The sequence below is a fragment of the Mustelus asterias genome, chromosome 16, assembly GCF_964213995.1.
Source record: "Mustelus asterias chromosome 16, sMusAst1.hap1.1, whole genome shotgun sequence".
In the NCBI taxonomy this organism is placed as follows: domain Eukaryota; kingdom Metazoa; phylum Chordata; class Chondrichthyes; order Carcharhiniformes; family Triakidae; genus Mustelus; species Mustelus asterias.
In genome coordinates, this window is record NC_135816.1 from 29049188 (window position 1) to 29070935 (window position 21748).

At 44.6% G+C, this 21748-nt stretch overlaps 1 long non-coding RNA gene across 2 annotated transcripts in view; it reads left to right on the top strand.

The window, feature by feature from the left end:
- The first annotated feature begins 3117 nt into the window (after positions 1-3117).
- Positions 3118-21748, top strand: part of LOC144505471 (uncharacterized) — a 126709-nt gene continuing 108078 nt past the window's right edge. The window contains exon 1 of one of the 2 annotated variants that reach the window (XR_013499816.1): positions 3118-3675. This is a non-coding gene — a long non-coding RNA (uncharacterized LOC144505471). The remainder of the gene's footprint in view (positions 3676-21748) is intronic. The other variant, XR_013499815.1, reaches the window with a different exon arrangement.

The following is a 21748-nucleotide window of genomic DNA, read 5'->3' on the forward strand; positions in this document are numbered from 1 at the left end:
CACATGGAGCACACCAGGATGATAGGGAGTGGGATAGCTTGATCTTGGTTTCAGATAAAGCTCGGCACAACATCGTGGGCCGAAGGGCCTGTTCTGTGCTGTACTGTTCTATGTTCTATGTTCTATGTTCTATCACTCACTTGAGGGAGGGGTGCTGGTACCAGTGAGTGGGGTGGTCTTAACTGGCGAGTGGGGGGAACAGTGTGTAGGGTTGTCTGGAGATCAGTGCATCCTCTTTAAAGAGTACCCTGATCTCCAGGGAGCTGAACTTGCTGACATCTTTTGATTCCAACTCAACTACAAAACAGATTCAGAGTGTGGCTGAACTCAGTGAGAATCTTCAAATGCTCTTTCCTACCCACCACACCACCAACTTCCCACACCACTCAGTGCACTACACATACTCATCAACAAGCTTTTCTCAGTCAGGATCCATGCCAAGCATTCAGATTTTCCACCTCCTCCTCAGACATATACCAATGTTTTGCAAACCTTAAACCCACAGCTTGCTGTTTCCACATTCTTCCAGCCATTCAGCTCTGACAGGTACATCACACAAACACATTGCAACATGTTGCTGGATGCTCTTCCCACTCTCTTACAAAACAAGACCACACATAAAAAGAGACAGCAGCTGAGAAATGGGCAGGAGCAGACACATCTCATTTCCTCAGCACTTTAGAGAAGTCAGTGTGGCAAAATTTCAGACCACCAGAGATAAGGGGCATTGCAGCCAGCATCATCAAGAAAATCAGAATGTTCCTGCCTTCACATCTTCTCAAATCCCCCTTCGCCCTCATTTTGTTATCCAGCAAACTGTAGACGGAGTAATCATAGAATCATAGAATCCTACAGTGCAGAAGAAGGCCATTCAGCCCATTGAGTCTGCACCGGCCACAATCCCACCCAGGCCCTATCCCCATAACCCAATGCCTTTACCCTAGCTTGTCCCCCTAACATTAAGGGACAATTTAGCATGGCCAATCCACCTAACTCGCACATCTTTGGACATTATGCTTTGCACCCCACCTCCTTCCATCTCCCTACCCTCCTCTTCTGCATTTAAACTTTCAGATACCCAAAAGAACCTGCCTGACCAGCCACAACAACCTAACAGTGAGAGGTGTGGGCAAGGGTACGCAGCTGATAAAGATCAGCATCACTTGACCTGACACTTGCTGGGATCTAGGCACCATGTGTAAGATAGCAAAATATTTTTTTAAAGGGGTGAAACTTGTAAATGTTGATGTTCGGAGATACATGGGTGTACTTGTACAAGTAATACAAAAGGTTAGTATGCAATGAAGAAAGCAAATGGCATGTTGAGCTTTATTGCGGTGGGATCAGAATACAAGACTGAAGTGGTCTTGCTATATTTGTGTGGGGCTTTGCGAGATCATAACTCAAGTACTTCTCCATATTTAAGAAAGGATAAGCTGGCATTGGAAGTGGCACAGCTGAAGTTTGGTAGACTGGTCCCTGGATGGGAGGGCTATGATGAAAAGCTGAGTAAATTTGGTTTATGTTCTCACGAATTTAGAAGAATGAGAGGTGACCCCACTGAAACATTCAGGATTATGAAGGGGCTACAGCATCAGTACTGATAAGTTGTTTGCCCTGGCTGGGGAATTGAGAGGGTACAGTTTCAAGACAAGGGACAAATAATTTAAGACTGAGTTTATGAGAAATTTCTTCACTCAGAGGGTTGTGGGTGCTCAATCATTGAAATCATCATAGAAATCCTAGAAACCCTACAGTACAGAAAGAGGCCATTCGGCCCATCGAGTCTGCACCGACCACAATCCCACCCAGGCCCTACCCCCATATCCCTACATATTTTACCCACTTATCCCTCTAACCTACGCATCTCAGGACACTAAGGGGCAATTTTTAACCTGGCCAATCAACCTAACCCGCACATCTTTGGACTGTGGGAGGAAACCGGATCACCCGGAGGAAAGCCACGCAGACACGAGGAGAATGTGCAAACTCCACACAGACAGTGACCCAAGCTGGGAATCGAACCCAGGTCCCTGGAGCTGTGAAGCAGCAGTGCTAACCGCTGTGCTACCGTGCCGCCCTAAATTGAATATGTTTAAGCCTGAGGTAGACAGCTTTTTGATTTCTCTGGGAATCAACGGAAATGGAAATTAGGCAGGAAAGTGGAGTTGAAGCCCAAGACCAGCCATGGCTACATGTCGTGTCTGAAGTACTCCCTGGCCCCTTGTGAACACAGGACATCTCTCCTCCTGTTCACCTCCTCCACTGAGGCTTGCAGTGCCACGTATGGAAGCCTTGGAGCCCACTCTTACCAATGCTGTACAAACTTGCACTGTTTCCCAGTCAGATTTACTTCCTGCAGGACTGTCAATTCATACAACAGCCGCAGTTCATCTCTGTTTAAGAGAAGCAGGCGAGATTTAAATGGTCCCAGCAAGTTGGTTGGCACGGTGACACAGTGGTTAGCTGCCTCACAGTGCCAGGAATCCAGGTTCAATTCCGGCTTTGGGTGACTGTGCGGAGTTTGCACGTTCTCCCTGTGTCTGCGTGCGGTCCCTCCAGGTGCTCCAGTTCCCTCCCACAGTCTGAAGATCTGCAGGTTAGGTGGATTGGCCATGATAAATTGCCCCTTAGTGTCCCAAGATATCTAGGTTACGAGGATTAGCAGGTAAATATGTGGGGTTACAGGGTAAGCCTGCCTAAGAGTTGGTGCAGATTTAATGGGCTGAATGGCCTCTTTCTCCACTGTAGGTATTCTAAATTATTATTTTTTGGTTCTCTGGTGACGCTTGCAGCTGCACAACAGTAAGAGTTTTAACAACACCAGGTTAAAGTCCAACAGGTTTATTTGGTAGCAAATGCCATTAGCTTTCGGACTGCTGTCTCTGTATGTGTCTCTGTATGCCCTGTTTGAGAGCAGATGTCCACTCCATCTGACGAAGGGGCAGCGCTCCGAAAGCTAATGGCATTTGCTACCAAATAAACCTGTTGGACTTTAACCTGGTGTTGTTAAAACTCTTACTGTGTTTACCCCAGTCCAACGCCGGCATCTCCACATCATGACTGCACAACATCACAGTTAGTGCCGACTTCCCACAGGAATCACTGGAAATGAGCAGACAGCACAGAGGTTTGGGGATTTAGGGACAGGCAATAAATGCTGGCCGAGCCAACGATGCCCACATCCCCTGAAAGAATAAAAAAAGAGGTGTCATGCCACAAGCAAGTAACCATCGGACGTGTGTTGTTCATGCCAGTGTGATTTCCCCCCTGTTGTTTTTTTGGGTGGGGTGGGCTACCCAGTTTAGGCCTCCTGTAGCCCATGTCACATTTAAATCTTTTCAACAAGATTTTAATTGCTCCGTAAATTGAAGTAATATTTATTGATGCAAAACTCACCCAAGCACGGCTGTGCATGATGAGGGATGACCCCGGGAGTGTATCTTTTGCTGTGAGGGCTAAAGTGAAAGTTGTGAACAGGCTGAAGAGTGGAAGTGAAAGTAGAATTTACACATTCGGGCTGTTGGTAAATGTAAGGCAGCTTCCCTGCTGTGGCTGTTGCAACTTTGACACTGAATCCGTGGAAAAAGCTTTGGGATTTCGTGGAACGGGACATTTGGATTGATAAGAGATGTGCGTCTTGAGATGGACAGAAGGGACACTTGACTCGGCGAGGTGAGATTTGAACGAAGGTTAATCGATCTGCTTTCCCAGTGTTGTGCGCGGTGAAAGCAATGTGATGGGATTTCCAGCTCACGTTGGTGTGTTTCTAAGTTTTGAGCCTGGGGTTGAGTGTCTGGTGTGTCGGTTCGGACAGTAACGAAAGATGGGACAGTAACGAAAGATGTTTGATCTGTCGAGGGCATAAAGGAAAATGTTTACTTTCGATGGTTCAGGATTCGTTAGTGATGCGCCTGGATTTACAAGATGTCTACATTGCTGATGAGTGAATGGCGTAAAAAAAGGAATTAATTCGTGTGGGTATCAGGTCGGGAACAATAGGAGTAGCTTTAAAAATGTTAAGATAGCGAGGAAACCGTTCGAATTGTACGATTTAAACAGATTTGTACTCTTTTCATTCCTGTTTTTATTTCCTTTTGGTTTCACTTTCTCTGCTCAATGTTTCAACGCTATGTTGAGTTGGTACCTTCGAATAAGGGAAATCACAGTTTCTACCTGCGACATGAGAATGTGCAGTGAAGTGAGATTTTAACTCCTGTCAATGAAATAAAATATAAATTTTCCCCTGAAGTATCGTCTTCCACCCTTCCAGAACGAACAGGCTTGTGATGGCATCTTCTTCTGAGTTCCCTCTTTCTTCATGGGAACACGGCTGAGTTTGAGAAATAAGCCTTGATTATTGTAAACTCGAATCTGAAGCTCACTGCTTCAGGTTGCAACATCTTGAGAATCCAACCCATGCCAATGTTTACATTTTGTCCCCAGTTGCTTCCGCTACTGAAGGGAGGTTATGCCAAAGCCATTGGTCTGTAAACAATAAGGGCGGAATTTTCTGGCTGCGCTCGCCCCAAAGCTGGAAAATCCCACCTGAGGTCAACCGACCTTTGCACGGTTCACATCCCGCCCGCCACTGGAATAGTAGTGGGAAAATTCCACCCTATATCTCAAAAACGAATGGGTGGATTTCAACAAAACATCGTGCACAAGTAGGGTATGGGCCAAGGAAGAACTGATCTATTCTCCAAATTTGCAGATGAACAAAGCTGGGTGGGAGGGTGAGCTGTGAGGAGGATGCAGAGATGCTTCTGTATGATTTGGACAAGCTGAGTGAGTGGGCAAATGCATGGCGGAAGCAGTATAATGTGGATAAATGTGAGGTTATTCACTTTAGAAGCAAAAACAGGAAGGCAGATTATTATCTGAATGGCTATAGATTGAGCGAGGGGAATATGAATGAAACCTAGATGTCCTTGTACACCACTCGCTGAAAGTAAGCATGCAGATGCAGCGGGTGGTAAAGAGGACAAGTGGCATGTTGGCCTTCATAGAAAGAGGATTAGAATACAGGAGTAGGGATGTCTTGCTGCAATTATGATGTGGAGATGCCGGTATTGGACTGGGGTAAACAAAGCTTGTGCTTCCAAATAAACCTGTTGGACTTTAACCTGGTGTTGTGAGACTTCTTGCTGCAATTATACAGTGCCTTGGTGAGGCCACACCTGGAATATTGTGTGCAGTTTTAAACATGGTAGCATAGGAAATAGAAGCAGGAGAAGGCCATTCGGCCTTTCGAGCCTGCTCCACCATTCATTTTATAAGTTTTTATGAGTTCCCCCTCACTTGTCTAAACTCCAATGGATACAATACTAACTGACTTAGTCTCTCCTCATGTGACAGACCTGCCATCCCAGGAATGAGCCTGGTAAGCCTTTGCTGCACTCCCTCTATAGCAAAGACATCCTCTCTCAGATAAGGACACCAAAACTGCACACAATACTCCAGGTGTGGCCTCACCAATGCCCTGTACAATTGCAATAAAACATCTCTATTCCTACACTCAAATCCTCTTGCTATGAAGGCCAACATACCATTTGCCTTCTTTACTGCCTGCATGCTTACTTTCAGTGACTGATGCACGATGACACCAAGGTCTCGCTGAGCATCCACCTCTCTCAATTTACACCCTTCAAATAATAATCTGCCTTCCTATTTTTGCTACTGAAGTGTATAACCTCACATGTAGCTACATTATACTGCATCTGCCATGCATATGTCCACTAGCGCTACCTGTCCGAATCACACTGAAGCATCTCTGCAGCATCCTCACAGCTCACCCTCCCACTCAACTTTGTATTATCTCCAAATTTGGAGATAATACATTTAGTTCCCTCTTCTAAATCATCAACAGTTGGGGTCCTAACCATGTGGTACCCCACTAGTTACTGTCTGCCAATCGGAAAAAGACCCATTTATCATCTCTTTACTTCCTCTCTGCTAACCAGTTTTCTATCCATCTCAAGACCTGCAATCCCATGCACTTTAACTTTACAAAGTAATCTGCTATGTGAGACCTTGTCGAAACCATTCTGAAAGTCTAAATAAATCACATCAACTAGGTCTCTTTATCTAAGGAAGATTGTTCTTGCTATAGAGGGAGTACAGAGATCATTTACCGGACTGATCCCTGGGATGGTGGGACTGACATATGAGGAGAGATTGAGTAGAATTATATTCGCTGGAGTTTAAAAGAATGGGGGGTGCGGGGGGCAGGGGCGGAATCTCGTAGCAATCTACAAAATTCTAACAGCACCAGATTCTAGATGGATGAAGGATGTCCCCGATGGCGGGGCATCCAGATCCAGGGGTCACTGTCTGAGGATATGGAGTAAACCATTTATGACCCAAATGGGGAGAAATTTCTTCACCCAGAGTGCGGTGAGCCTGTGGAAATCACTACCACAAAAAAACAGTTGAGGCCAAAACATTGTATGTTTTCAAGGAGGAATTAGATATAACTCTTTGGGCTAAAGGGATCAAAAGATATGGGGGGTAACCGGGAACAGGTTATGGATGATCAGCCATGATCATAATGAATGGTAGAGTAGGTTCAAAGTGTTGAATTGCCTATTCTCCTTGCTCCTATTTTCTCTGTTATCAATGTGTAAATCCTCCCAATATGCTTGCAATACATACAGGTGGTAAGAGCAGGAATGTTTCCTGGTCAATCATACTGAGAAAGGCAACGGAAAACCACTGCAGTACTTTGCCAAGTATAATTGTGGACCAATCCAATGGATGTCCTTGGTTGCCAAAGTCCTCTTAGGGCATGGCACTTTAGAAAGAGGGAGGAGTTGTGGAGCATCAATCAGACCGTTAAACGCCTCCAGGAAGAGCCAGGCAAGGTTATAATGTTGAGTTAACACAGTTTGGTAGGGTCATGCACTCAATTTAGTGCCTTCTTCCATTTGACTTCAATGTATGAAATCTATTTTTTCCTTGTGTTCTTGTAAAAAGCACCTATGAAGAGTGGCAGTTGGTTAATTGTAGATTGCTGCATTCCAATGTTTCCTATATTCAATTCTGCTCAGAAGCAAGGGAGAGATCCAGTTGGGATATTTTAGCCGGTTGTCACAGGCTCCATGCAGTTGGGGCTCAGAGAAGCTCGTCAGGAGAGGCTGACCCGTGCCGCTGGACAGTTTGGGCTTGGAGAAGTCCTAGGGTACAACAGCTCTGGAGCTGGAAGGAAGCTATCTGCCAGAGAGCTCAGAGTTGGCCAAATAAAAGCTTGGAAGCAGCTGTGGTCTGTTAGTGAATTTGGCCGTTGGGGTAAAAGTGCTGCATGTGCGCAGTGTGTCTCTGCTCAAAGCAGCTGGGGAGCTGGAGTTGTGCTGCTGAGTAAATAGTGGGAGTTCAGCTTGTAAATCAAGTGGGACTCAGTCTTAGAAGAAGAAATCCAGCAACTGGGAGGTGAACAGTCATTGAGGCAGCCTTGATTTGAAGTTCTTTGAGGAAAATCGGAGGTTAAGTTTTAAAGTTTATTGATTAGTATCACAAGTAGGCTTACATTAACACTGCAATTAAGTTACTATGAAAATCCCCTAGTCGTCACACTCTGGTGCCTGTTTGGGGACACTGAGGGAGAATTTAGCATGGCCAACGCACCTTTTGGATTGTGGGAGGAAACTGAGCACCCGGAAGAAACCCACGGAGACACAGGGAGAACGTGCAGATTCCGCACAGACAGTGACCCAAGCCGGCAATCGGATCCGGCTCCCTGGCGCTGTGAGGCAGCAGTGCTAACCACTGTGCCAAGATCGTCAGAGGAGAAGAGTTGAAACCCCTTTTGGACTGCAATAAAGTTTTTAAAAATGTTTGGGTCAGTGACATCTGGGTGGGTTGTGAGACATTTTGTGGGATTTGTCTTGATTGTGTCTGTTATTTAATATCTCTGAGACTCTAATATGCAGTTTGTGGTGTGTTCCACCACAGGTTACCTGTTAATTGATGTTTACCTTGTGTTGTGAGATGGATATTGTTCATATTGCTTTGTTGACTCATATAATATATATGTTTCTCTTGTCTTAAACCATATAATCTTTGTGGCTTCATTCTCTTAGTAAGAGGATTACTTTGGACAAAAAGTTATTGATCCCGAACCACATTGTCACCAAATTTGGAGGTCTGATCTGAGATTGTAACAAGTGTTCCATTGTCTTCATCTCCTGTAGGTTTTCATGTGCCACACTCTCCTCAGCTGAGATCGTATCCACTCTGGGATCTCAGTATTAAGGCTAGTCTTAGTGAAACTGCAAGGAAAAACACAAGAGCTACAGGGGTAGCTGATCCAGGTTTTTTCTTTCTGTGCAGTGTCTCTGCTCAAAACTTTTCCAGTGGAAAATCTTAACAACATTGTGAGCTTACTAAATGGAAAACTCTGGATTCAAGTTTGCAGCCTATCACTTATCGCAGAATCATAGAAATTTACAGCACAGAGGGAGGTCATTACAAAGGATGGCCAATTTGGTCCATTGAGACTGTTGACTCTACGTGAGAGCTTGCTTTTTCCCCATGACCCTGCAAATTTTTCCGTTTCAAGAATATATCATAGAATCCTACAATGCAGAAGGAGGCCATTCGGCCCGTCAAGTCTGCACCGACCACAATCCCACCCAGGCCCTATCCCCATAACCCCATGCATTTACCCTAGCCAGTCTCCCTGACACTAAGGGGCAATTTAGCCAATCCACCTAACCCACACATCTTTGGAGTGTGGGAGGAAACCAGAGCACCCGGAGGAAACCCACACAGACACGGGGCGAACGTGCAAATTCCACACAGACAGTGACCCCCCAAGCCAGGAATCGAACCCAGGCCCCTGGAGTTGAGAGGTAGCAGTGCTAACCACTGTGCTACTGTGCCGCCCTAAAGCGGACACTGCCATGATGTTATATATCATGTATAGCTGTACTTGGCAGCTCCCCGTCGGGGAAAAAAGTTCAAAAGATTTTCAATATGCAACTATGATCTAATTGAATGGCAAAGACGGATCGAGGAGCTGAATGACCTGCTTTGCTCCTATTTTCCAAATTCCCTTTTGGAATTTATGTTGCATTGGCCTCCTCTACCCTTTTACTACATCGAAGAACACCCCTGTTCATCGATTTCTAAACATTTGTGAAAAATGCTTGCAATGCTTTCTTGGCATATCTTGCAAGTGCTTTGCGAGGTTTATTAAGGGCATTATATCGCATATACCCATTCACTCGAGAACGGCAATTCTTTTAATACCTATAGGTAATAAAAAGCAAAAGCTTACACAACAAATACAGAATCTCCTCCAGTGTGAATTAATGCCACCAGCCCCTAGGATGGTAAAGGTTTTCAGAGCAGTTAAACCTGGCTGCTTCAATTGTTTCCTTCAAATCAGTGACCGTATTGCAGCATATCAAAAGCATTCCATCCGTATGATATCCAAATCACAAGCAACTGACAACTTGGGGCATTTTCAGAATCCTCACAGATGCTCCTCAATAGAATCAGACCTAAAATGGAGCTGAAATTTGCAAGACAAGCAGCAATTTATCTGAGAAGGATGAAGTGGCATTGTTGGATCCACATGTTGCTGCAATTTGAAAAATTCTGGTCCTGTTTTTGACCTATTTTGAACTTCTGTCTTAGAGTCATAATCACACAGTGCAGAAAAGGCCCTTCAGCCCATTGAGTCTGCACCAATAATATCTACCACTAAAGATGCGCTTATCCCATTTTCCTGCACTTGTCCCATATCCTTGAATATTATGATATTTGGTGCTCATCCAAATATTTCTTTAAAGGTTGTAAGGTCTCCAGCCTCGACTACCTTCCCAGGCAATGCAATCCAGATGCCCACAACCTTTAGGGCAATAAAGTGTGTGCTTGCCTCGCCACAATTCTGAAACATTACTGCAGGATTTCTCTGCTACTGTTTGCTTTCAAATTCACAGTGCTAATCCTCTGATCAGTGTGTTGTTTAAAAGCTGTCAAATGTTTTAATATCTGCACGACCCAAGCTATTTCCTGCCTGAAATCAGCAGGAAATAGCAGCTGACTGGTGGGCAGGCGCACTGCTGCCTAGGATCAAATAAACCATCCTCGGCACACTGGGAGGCTTGTCAAGAGCTAGGTAGGCCTCTACTTTCCTTGTGGGGTCTGGAGAGGCATTCCTGCTTCTCTAGGCCCCAAATGGAAAGTAAAAATGTTTACAGAGACTTTTCTGTTTGGGCCACTGCTTTAGTACTACTTCCTGTTGGATGGATCTAGCAGTAAAGACGCAACCACTTAATCTGAATTAAATAGCAGATGAATTAATCGGAGCCCATTGTACATTTTGTAAAAAAAGGACTCTGCTGGTTTCCAATTCGTGTCACCCTCATCTGCCAAAAAAGGTCGATTCAGATCAAAACCTGCAGGATCATTGTTGCACGTCTACAAGTGAGTCACATGAGGAGAGATGGTGGCATAGTGGTGTTGTAGCTGTACTAGTAGTCTCATGATTCTGGCCAATGTTCTGGGGACATGGGTTCAAATCCCACTCGGGCAGCTGGAAACGTTTGAATTTAATTAAATCTGAAATATAAAGCTCCATGAAACTATTATCAATTGTTGTAATCTCCTTTAGGGAAGGCAATCTGCGATCTTCACCCGGTCTAGTCTACATCTGACTCCAGTCTGACCACAATGTGCTTAACCCTTGGGGAGGTGATGGCCTATTATCGCTAGACTAGTAATCCAAAAACTCAGCTAATGTTCTGGGGATCAATTTTTAAAAAAAATCTGAACTTAAGAATTTACTGATGACCCTGAAACAATTATTGATTGTCGGAAAAACCCATCTGGTTCACTGATGTCCTTTAGGAAAGGAAATCTGCTTTCTTTACCGAGTCTGACCTACATGTGACGTCAGATGTGTTTGACTCTCAACTGCCCTTCAGGGAGGTAAGGGGATTTTCTCGGGGCATCCCTCGGGGGGGGGGGGGGGGGGTCTTGTATTCAGCTAACGAACACAAAGCCTTGTGAAAGACAGTACTCTGTTACAGACGTTCTTATTTGACCAACACGTATTGGGAGAGAGATGGTCAGGAGAGAGATGGTCAGAGGATTCTAACTTCTCGCTGATGTTACATCACATGAGCATAACTGATATATATTCAGAAGATTCAATCCTCTCGCCCAACTTGTCATCCAAGCTGGACGGTCCAATTACATTAATACACTCTATTTACTTTGGCCAATAGCAAGCTATCTTCTAGCAGAATTAGGAATTTATTGGTCAAACAAACCCAGAGGTTCTATCTCTCTTCCCCCCCCCCCCCCCCCCCCCCCCCCCCCCGCCCCCCCCGCCCCGGCATTGCCTAGTAATCTTGCCTATGCAAATCCAGTAAGTTCAAGGGTCACTCCAGGTCACAGTCCTGGGAACGAGAAGGGAGTCACCTCTCTTGTCTGTTTTCTGCCCCCTTATCAGTGTAGGCTGAATACATTTATTCATTGCAGCTAGAAGCCCATCTCCTGTAATGCTGGCCTTGCCAATTATGCTCATGTCCACCTAAAGAATGAATAGGAAATGTGTAGAATGAGAACTCTCTGCATCAACTGTTTCCACAATAGAATTGATTATTTTGTAACTCCCACATTTGGTTGTGACATGTGATGCATCAGGGTCTTTCTGTATGGAAGACTTGTATTCAGTGCGGACCTGGAACTTGTGGAGCAGAGGTTATCTGCTGTTACTTCTGGAAATTTTGCGAGGCTTTGTTTTGTCAGATTGAGTAACAAAAAGATTTGGTGGTGATTTATTCTGAATGAACGCTGTTCACTGAATTGGAATGGAAGAATGTTTTGTTGGAGAGAAATACTCTTCAGGGAATTACAAGAGAGATTACAGTGGTTCAGCACTTGAAACATGATGAATTTCAGTCTTAAGTTGCTTATCATCCCCTCAACAACAAGAACATCTACTTCTTCTTAATATAGCAAAGAACCTCAAGGCACTTTACAGGAGTATATTAGCCAAACCATTGACATTCAATTATAGAAGCAGACTTTAGGACAGGTGACCAAATATTTGATCAAATGTTCTTAGCAGTATCTTAAAGAGAGAAAGGGAAGCTAATGGAAGGAATGCCAGAGCTGAAAGCCTAGATAGTTAATAACCATTAATATAACTTGCTGAATTGTTAAACACAACCTATCCAATCAGATACCCAATACTGATAAAAATTTAATGTACCAGTCAATTTAATATTCCTCATCAGAATCCATCTTTATTTTGAATACCTCTATCAGCAACATGCTTAACTCTATCCAAGTTTCTCTAAAATTTCTGATTCATGATTTGTCATCCTATGAAACTCATACATTTTCTATAGTAATACAAACAAACTACTGCTGGAGATCTGAAATAAAAATAGCAAGTACTGGAAAATCTCAGCAGAGAAACAATCCATTTCGAGGCTACAATGGTTTCTTTGGAACAGTTTTGAAGGAAAGTTTTTTTTTAGTTCATTTACTAGTGTCACAAGTAGGCTTACATTAACATTGCAATGAAGTCACTGTGAAAATCCCCTAGTCGCCACACTCCGGCACCTGCTCGGCTACACTGAGGGAGAATTTAGAATGGCCGATGCACCTAACTAGCACGTCTTTTGGACTGTGGGAGGAAAGCGGAGCACCCGGAGGAAACCCACGCAGACATGGGGAGAATGTGCAGACTTCGCACAGACAGTGACCTAAGCTGGGAATCAAACCAGAGTCCCTGGCTCTGTGAGGCAGCAGTGCTAACCACTGTGCCACCGTGCCGCCCCCATAAGGACACGAGACGTTGACTTTGTTTCGCTCTCCCGATCAGCTGGCCAAAAACCTCAGTCCTTGCTCACGGCTTGGATTCTCCAATGCCGCTGAAAGTGACTGAAATTTAGGCTGGAAGGACAAATCCTCCATTCTCACTTGCAGTGGGACGGGCACGGACGAGATCGGAGAAACCCGCCAACTGGGTTTTTCCAGCACTTTCCATTTCTATTGCACTCTGAGATCTTGACCTCCTTCTGAAATTGGGCGGCACGATAGCACAGTGGTTGGCACTGCTGCACCAGGGACCTGGGTTCAATTCCCAGCTTGGGCCACTGTCTGTGTGGAGTTTGCACATTCTCCCCGTGCCTGGGTGGGTTTCCTCCGGGTACTCCAGTTTCCTCCCGCATTCTGAAAGATGTGCTGGTTAGGTGCATTGACCCGAACAGGCGCTGGAGTGTGGCGACCAGGGGACTTTCACAGTAACTTCATTGCAGTGTTAATGTAATCCTTATTTGTGACTAATAAATAAATTTTACTTACTTTTAAATCAGAATGGCCAAAAATGAATGGCCTAACTGTGATTTGCATGGATTTAGCATTACAGTGCTTTTGTACTTGACGTTTCCATTTCTATATGCTTCTCTTCTGTAGAAATGTGTGCCTCTGGATCTCCATTTCCTCGGCACACAATTGCAAAATAAACTGCTGGCTCACCAAAGGCCAATTCCCCATTGGAATGAGCAGCTGAAATTTCCCTGTCCTGAACATGACCTCCCAGTCAGCCGTGTGGTGAACTTCATTTTAATACTCATTATGCCATTCAAGATAGGCACTGCCTTTCAAAATTACCTTTTACAAGTTAGACTTGCAGGTTAGTGTACCACCTGATTTATTTTTAGCTTTGAATATCCTGCTTTTGTCGCAATAAACTGAATATTTACATATCGATCTGTATCAGCACATGGAATTCAACAGTTGTAAATTTGTGCTTGTCCCACAATGTTGAAATGATCTGTCTCTGATCTCCACAAATAAAAGAAGGATGATTGCCAACTGTTATTTGGTTTAGCATACAGCTGTCACTTAACTATACTCAAAAGTAATTTCTCAGTCGCTGAGATGATTTACATTGGCAGGATTTTCAGCTGTATGTGTGATATTTTAATATCTTCCATTGAAAGTTGGTCAAAATATTAAAAGTATATTTGAATGCCATTGTTAAAATCTAACGTTAACTGTCTAATCTTGGCTAGATCTTGAAGCTTATTCTTGTGAGAGGACATCTCTGTTGAAACATATTTGTCCTGTTGGAACGAGCTTGCCAATTCAAATAATGTTCCGCTGACAAGGACGGCACTTTTCCAAGAAACTGATGTTTCAGATAACCAACCCTGACCAAACATAACTTTTATGTAAGTGTACTATTCTGGTGTGCTGAATCACTTTCTGCAGATTGCTGGGTCAAAGGAGAGCATTTTCACTTCAAAGCTATTCTGACCCAAGAATCCAACCTGTTTCTCCATCACTTTTAATTTTATTACTAAATCGCAGCCTAAGAATGCAACCAAAATGCATTTTAAGAAAACAAGTGCATGGTGGCACAGTGGTTAGCACTGCTGCCTCAAAGCACCAGGGACCTGGGTTCGATTCTCGGCTTGGGTCACTGTCCGTGCGGAGTCTGCATGTTATCCCCGTGTCTGCGTGGGTTTCCTCTCATAGTCCGAAAGGTGTGCTTTCAGAATGGCCATGCTAAATTCTCCCTCAGTGTACCTGAACAGATGCCAAAGTGTGGCAATTAGGGGATTTTCACAGTAACTTAATTGCAGTGTTAATGTAAGCCTACTTGTGACACTAATAAACAAACTAAGCTTTGTGTTTGCTCATCGTACTGTTAATGTTGGTCTTAAAATACTAGATTTGATTTTAAAGGGGTGCTTTGATTCCCACCCCATCCCCACAAAAAGATCAGGGGGTGGGAGATGGTGAGGGAAGGAGATCTTGACAGCTGTTCTGCAGCAATCTAACATTTGGAGCAGAGTTCATGCATAGCTTAAAGCAAGATTTTCATCCCCATCACAGGAGGAAGTCTGGCCTTGGATGGATGCTGGCAGTCAGATGGCCGCACCAGCCCCACCAGCACCAGTGGGGTTGATGGCAGCCACTGGGATATAGGCATGCCACCATGCTGAGAATTCCAGGGTCAAGAGCTTCAGCATGGGAGGTGAGGGTTCAGGCTCAAGAGGCCAGTAGGGAGGGTTAATGTGGGGGATGACCTTGGGGGTTAGGGGTGCCTCTAATGAGCCCATGGTAATGCAAAGAATGTTCTTGCTCAATATTAGCCCACTAAGCCTAAGTCGGACGAAGGGTGAGCAAGCCACCTGATGCCTCCTCCACGCTCTTGTAAAATTTTAGACAGGTCAAAGGTGCAGGATTTGATTTATTATTGTCACATGTATTAGCATGCAGTGAAAAGTACTGTTTCTTGCGCGCTATACAGACAAAGCATACCGTTCATAGAGAAGGAAATGAGAGAGTGGAGAATGTAGTGTTACAGTCATAGCTAGGGTGTAGAGAAAGATCAACTTAATGCAAGGTAAGTCCATTCAAAAGTCTGACAGCAGCAGGGAAGAAGCTGTTCTTGAGTAGGTTGGTACGTGACCTCAGACCTTTGTATCTTTTTCTCGATGGAAGAAGGCGGAGGAGAGAATGTTCGGGGTGCATGGGGTCCTTAATTATGCTGGCTGCTTTGCCGAGGCACTGGGAAGTGTAGACAGAATCAGTGGATGGGAGACTGGTTTGCGTGATGGATTGGGCTACATTCACATCGTTTTGTAGTTCCTTGCAGTCTTGGGCAGAGCAGGAGCCATACCAAGCTGTGATACAACCAGAAAGAATGCTTTCTATGGTGCATCTGTAAAGGTTGGTGAGAGTCGTAGCTGACATGCCAAATTTCCTTAGTCTTCTGAGAAAGTAGAGGCATTGGTGGGCTTTCTTAACTATAGTGTCGGCATGGGGGGACCAGGACAGGTTGTTGGTGATCTGGACACCTAAAAACTTGAAGCTCTCGACCCTTTCTATTTCATCCCCATTGATGTAGACAGGGGCATGTTCTCCTTTATGCTTCCTGAAGCCGATGACAATCTCCTTTGTTTTGTTGACATTGAGGGAGAGATTATTGTTGCCGCACCAGTTCACCTGATTCTCTATCACATTCCTGTACTCTGTCTCGTCATTGGAAGGCCACCTGATGAATTTTATGTCCTCAAATCCATTCATTACTCTCAAACACAGCTCACTGTTATTATCTGCACAAGAACAACCTGATGATTTTAAAGCCAATGTTACTTCTTGTCCTTGGAGAAACACATGGCCTCCAGTCAATGATGTTAATCATGTCCAAGAATTCTTCCCGCAACGTCATTAAATTGAATTGAGATATGATGATTTGGAATATTTCAAAAGGGAAGGAGTGGCCCCTGTATACTGGCACAGGCTTGCTGGGCCGAAGGGCCTGTTCCTGTGCTCTACTGTTCCGTGTTCACATTTTGGAATGGGTTCAAGAATACTGTGTTCAGATCAAAACTCCGATAACTCTTGGGAATTTTGTCCATTCTGTCTAGACATCGGCCTGTGCCCTCAGGAAGGCTTGCCCTGGTAGCAAGAGCCTCTGCCTGCTCTGCCACACTATGCACTTTGGGGGACTAAGCATATGAAGCCTTACTGGGCCAAATGGGTTGCCATGCAATTTCCATTTTGTTGCACCAGTCTCTGGGAGTTCTCCTTTTGGACTGCTGGCGAGTGGCGGGGGGTGGGGGGGGGGGGGGGGGGGCTTGGGGGGGGGGTGCTTCTCTCACCCTCATTTTCTTTTCTGGGTGGTGGGGGGGACTTTTCCTATCCAGACAGCCCTGCTTATCTTTCCAATGCTGATGGGTATGGTTTGGAAAGGGTCTGCCTATGTTTCTAGGCCTATGGGTAAGATCATAGCTGTCTGATGTGATGCCTGCACCCCTGGCTGTGAAAGTTCTCTGCTACTCCATGTGTAGGGGCTGCCCTTGGACTTGCAACAAGGTTTCAGGAACCAATTGTATCGTAAGTTGCAATGTCATAAATTGGAATTGATTTTCCCATAGGAACAATGATATAAAGGGGGAATTGGTTCCTGAACCAAGGCCAAAAATCACTTGCGGGGTGCCCAAGTGTTAAATGCTCTCAACTCTTGTCCTGTCCAACATGGGCAAAGGAGGTGAGGTGCGATTGACTGTCTTTAACATTAAGACAGTGTTTGACTGAGTGTGGCATTAAGGAGTCTTTGCAAAATTCAAGTCGATGAGAAGAAGGGGACAATTCTTCACTGGTTGGAGTCATACCCAGCACAACGAAAGATAGCAATGGCTGCTTGCAGGCCAATCACTTCAGCCCCAGGATATCACTGAGGGAGTCCCCGAGGGCACTATTATAGACCCAATTATCTTCAGCTGTTTCATCAATGACCTTTCCTCCATCATGAGGTCAAAAGTGGGGATGTTCGCTGATGTTTGCACAGTGATCTATTCACAACTCATTTGCCCACATGCAGCAAGACCTGGACAACATTCAGCCTTTGGCTGATATCTGACAATTAACATTCACTCTGCACAAGTGCCAGGCAATGATGATCTCCAACAATTGAGATTCTAACCACCACCCCCTGTCATTCAAGGGCAATAGACGCAAGGGAACACCACCAGCTGTAAGCTCTCCTGCAAGTATGACTTGGCCATATTTCATTTTTTGTTCTTCCAGGTCAAAATCCTGGAATTATGTTCTTTGCAAGACTGCGGTTGTACATACACCACACGGACTGCAGTGATTCAAGAGAATGGCTAACACCGCCTCTTCAAGGGCACTTAGCGATGGCCAATATATGTTGGCCTTCCCAGCCATGTTTACAGTCCACAAGCAAAGAAAGAAAAACCTGACAGTGTTTGAGTTATTAGGATTTCCTGTGGCGGATGGAAAGTTTCTATCTCTTCTAATTTACTTTTTTCCACCATGTGACAGTTGAAAGAAAATACTATCACATTTAACTATGCAAAAGACAAACTGAACAAAGCTGGCTTAGAAGGGAAAAAAGAAACAAGCTTACTGGAACAATGCCAAGCCACATGCAACTTCCTTCTCAGAAACAAATAGAGAAATATCAATCAGTTAGGATCATGCAAGTTCAAACCAGGCCACTTCAGTTGACAAAATCTTATTGCCCTCTAGTTTCCACTGTTCCCACGCCCACTAACCATCAACACTAAAGAATATTCTAATAGTTATAGTTTAATTAAAACACCAACCTCCCTAATACTAGTTGAGAAATAAACAACTTTATGCAACTAAAATGAAGTCATCAATTCATGATGCCATTAATTAGGGGAATTTATAATTCTCAGTTGAAAATAAACAAAATATCTTCAGAATTAAGAACCAGTGGCCTTGTGGTGAAGTTTGCTATTGCACTGGAACATTTTGACATGGTTGACATATCATTGGTTCCATAAGACGTAGGAGCAGAATTAGGCCACTCGGCCCATCGAGCCTGCTCCATCATACAATCATGGCTGATATTTTTCTCATCCCCATTCTTCTGCCTTTTCCCATAACCCCTGATCCTCTTATTAATCAAGAACCTCTCTATCTCTGTCTTAAAGACGCTCAATGACCTGGCCTCCACAGCCTTCTGCGGCAAAGAGTTCCACAGATTCACCATTCTTTGGCTGAAGAAATTCCTCCTCATCTCTGTTTTAAAGGATCATCCCTTTAGCCTGAGGTTGTGCCCTCTGGTTCTAGTTTTTCCTACTAGTGGAAACATCCTCTCCACGTCTACTCTATCCAGGCCTCGCAGTATTCTGTAAGTTTCAATAAGATCCCCCTCATTCTTCTGAACTCCAACGAGTACAGACCCAGAATCCTCACCCATTCCTCATACGACAAGCCCTTCATTCCAGGGATCATTCTTGTGGACCTCCTCTGGAGCCCTTCCAAGGCCAGCACATCCTTCCTTAGATATGGGGCGCAAAACTGCTCACAATACTCCAAATGGGATCTGACCAGAGCCTTATACAGCCTCAGAAGTACATCCCGACTCTTGTATTCTAGCCCTCTCGACATGAATGTTAACATTGCATTTGCCTTCCTAACTGCCGACTGAACCTGCACGTTAACCTTAAGAGAGTCTTGAACAATGACTCCCAAGTCCCTTTGTGTTTTTGATTTCCGAAGCATTTTCCCATTTAGAAAATAATCTATGCCTCCATTCCTCCTTCCAAAGTGCATAACCTCACACTTTTTTACATTGTATTCAGCTGCCACTTCTTTGTCCACACTCCTAACCTGTCCAAGTCCTTCTGCAGTCCCCCTGCTTCCTCAATACTACCTGTCCCTCTACATATCTTTGTATCCACTGCCCGTAGCCATATCCCTCCCAATCCTTCTTTATGGCAATAGATAGTTTCTGCCTCACATTTCCGGGGAAGAGTGTCAGTCTCTGGTCCGTCATTGCCCCCAGCACTACATCAAAGGTAACACAATTGAAGTGGGGCTTATACTTTTGAATGTTGAGTCCGAAATCCATTCTCTTGTCTTCTCTCCTCTTTTCAACTCCCAACTTCCCCAAACTCTCTAGATCAGTCCTTTAAATGTTGGAGTTGGGATGACATTAAGCCGGGGGTAGTGGGCACACCACGTCCGCTGTGGCAAAATTGATGCCATACACAGAAGTAAATGTTAATGATCTTGCTGCACTAAAATACCATGGGTAGGCATGCTGAACTAATTTAGCTAAATTAATTTAGATAAATGTGAGGTGATGCATTTTGGTAGATTGAACCAGGGCAGGACTTACTCAGTTAATGGTAGAGCACTGGGGAGAGTTACAAAACAAAGAGAGCTAGGGATACAGGTTCATAGCTCCTTGAAAGTGGAGTCACAGGTGGAGAGGGTGGTGAAAAGGCATTTAGCATGCCTAGTTTCATTGGTCAGAACATTAAATACAGGAGTTGGGACGTCTTGTTGAAGTTGTACAAGACAATGGTAAGGCCACACTTGGAATACTGTATCCAGTTCTGGTCACCTTATTTTAGAAAGGATATTATTAAATTAGAAAGAGTGCAGAAGAGATTTACTAGGATACTACCGGGACTTGATGGTTTGAGTTATAAGGAGAGACTGGATAGACTGAGACTTTTTTCTCTGGAGCGTAGAAGGCTGAGGGGTGATCTTATAGAGGCCTATAAAATAATGAGGGGCATAGATCAGCTAGATAGTCAATGGCTTTTCCCAAAGGTAGGGGAGTCTAAAACTAGAGGGCATAGGTTTAAGGTGAGTGTGGAGAGATACACAAGGGTCCAGAGGGGTAATTTTTTCACACAGAGGGTGGTGAGTGTCTGGAACAAGCTGCCAGAAGTAGTAGTAGAGGCAGGTATAAACCTCTATTAAGTCGCCCCTCATCCTCCTCCGCTCCAAAGAGAAAAGCCCTAGCTCCCTCAACCTTTCCTCATAAGACCTACCCTCCAAACCAGGCAACATCCTGGTAAATCTCCTCTGCACTCTCTCCAATGCTTCCACATCCTTATAGTGAGGTGACCAGAACTGCACACAATATTCCAAATGTGGTCTCACCAAGGTCCTGTACAATTGCGGCATAACCCCACGGCTCTTAAACTCAAACCCCCTGTTAATAAACGCTAACACACTATAGGCCTTCTTCACGGCTCTATCCACTTGAGTGGCAACCTTCAGAGATCTGTGAATATGAACCCCAAGATCTCTCTGTTCCTCCACATTCCTCAGAACCCTGCCGTTGACCCTGTAATCCGCATTCAAATTTGTCCTACCAAAATGAATCACCTCGCACTTATCAGGGTTAAACTCCATCTGCCATTTTTCGGCCCAGCTCTGCATCCTATCAATGTCTCTTTGCAGCCTACAACAGCCCTCCACCTCATCCGCTACTCCACCAATCTTAGTGTCATCAGCAAATTTACTGATCCACCCTTCAGCCCCCTCCTCCAAGTCATTGATAAAAATCACAAATAACAGAGGACCCAGCACTGATCTCTGTGGTACACCGCTGGTAACTGGCCTCCAGTCTGAAAATTTTCCATCCACCACCACTCTCTGTCTTCTATGAAATAGCCAGTTATTTATCCAATCGGCCAAATTTCCCTCTATCCCACACCTCCTTACTTTCTTCATGAGCCTACCATGGGGAACCTTATCAAACGCCTTACTAAAATCCATGTATACGGCATCAACTGCTCTACCTTCATCTACACACTTAGTTACCTCCTGAAAGAATTCAATCAAATTTGTGAGGCAAGACTTACCCTTCACGAATCCGTGCTGACTATCATGGATTAAGCTGCATCTTTCCAAATGGTCATAAATCCTATCCCTCAGGACATTTTCCATTAACTTACCGACCAGCGAAGTAAGACTAACCAACCTATAATTACCAGGGTCACTTCTATTTCCTTTCTTGAACAGAGGAACAACATTCGCCACTCTCCAGTCCTCTGGCACTATCCCCGTGGACAGTGAGGACCCAAAGATCAAAGCCAAAGGCTCTGCAATCTCATCCCTTGCCTCCCAAAGAATCCTAGGATATATCCCATCTGGCCCAGGGGACTTATCGACCCTCAGGTTTTTCAAAATTGCTAATACACCTTCCCTCAGAACATCTACCTCCTCCAGCCTATCAGCCTGTATCCCACGCTCATCCTCAAAAACATGGTCCCTCTCCTTGGTGAACATTGAAGAAAAGTATTCATTCATCGCCTCTCCTATCTCTTCTGACTCCATGCACAAGTTCCCACTACTGTCCTTGACCGGCCCTAACCTCACCCTGGTCATTCTTTTATTTCTCACATGAGAGTAAAAAGCCTTGGGGTTTTCCTTGATCCGACCCGCCAAGGACTTCTCATGCCCCTCCTAG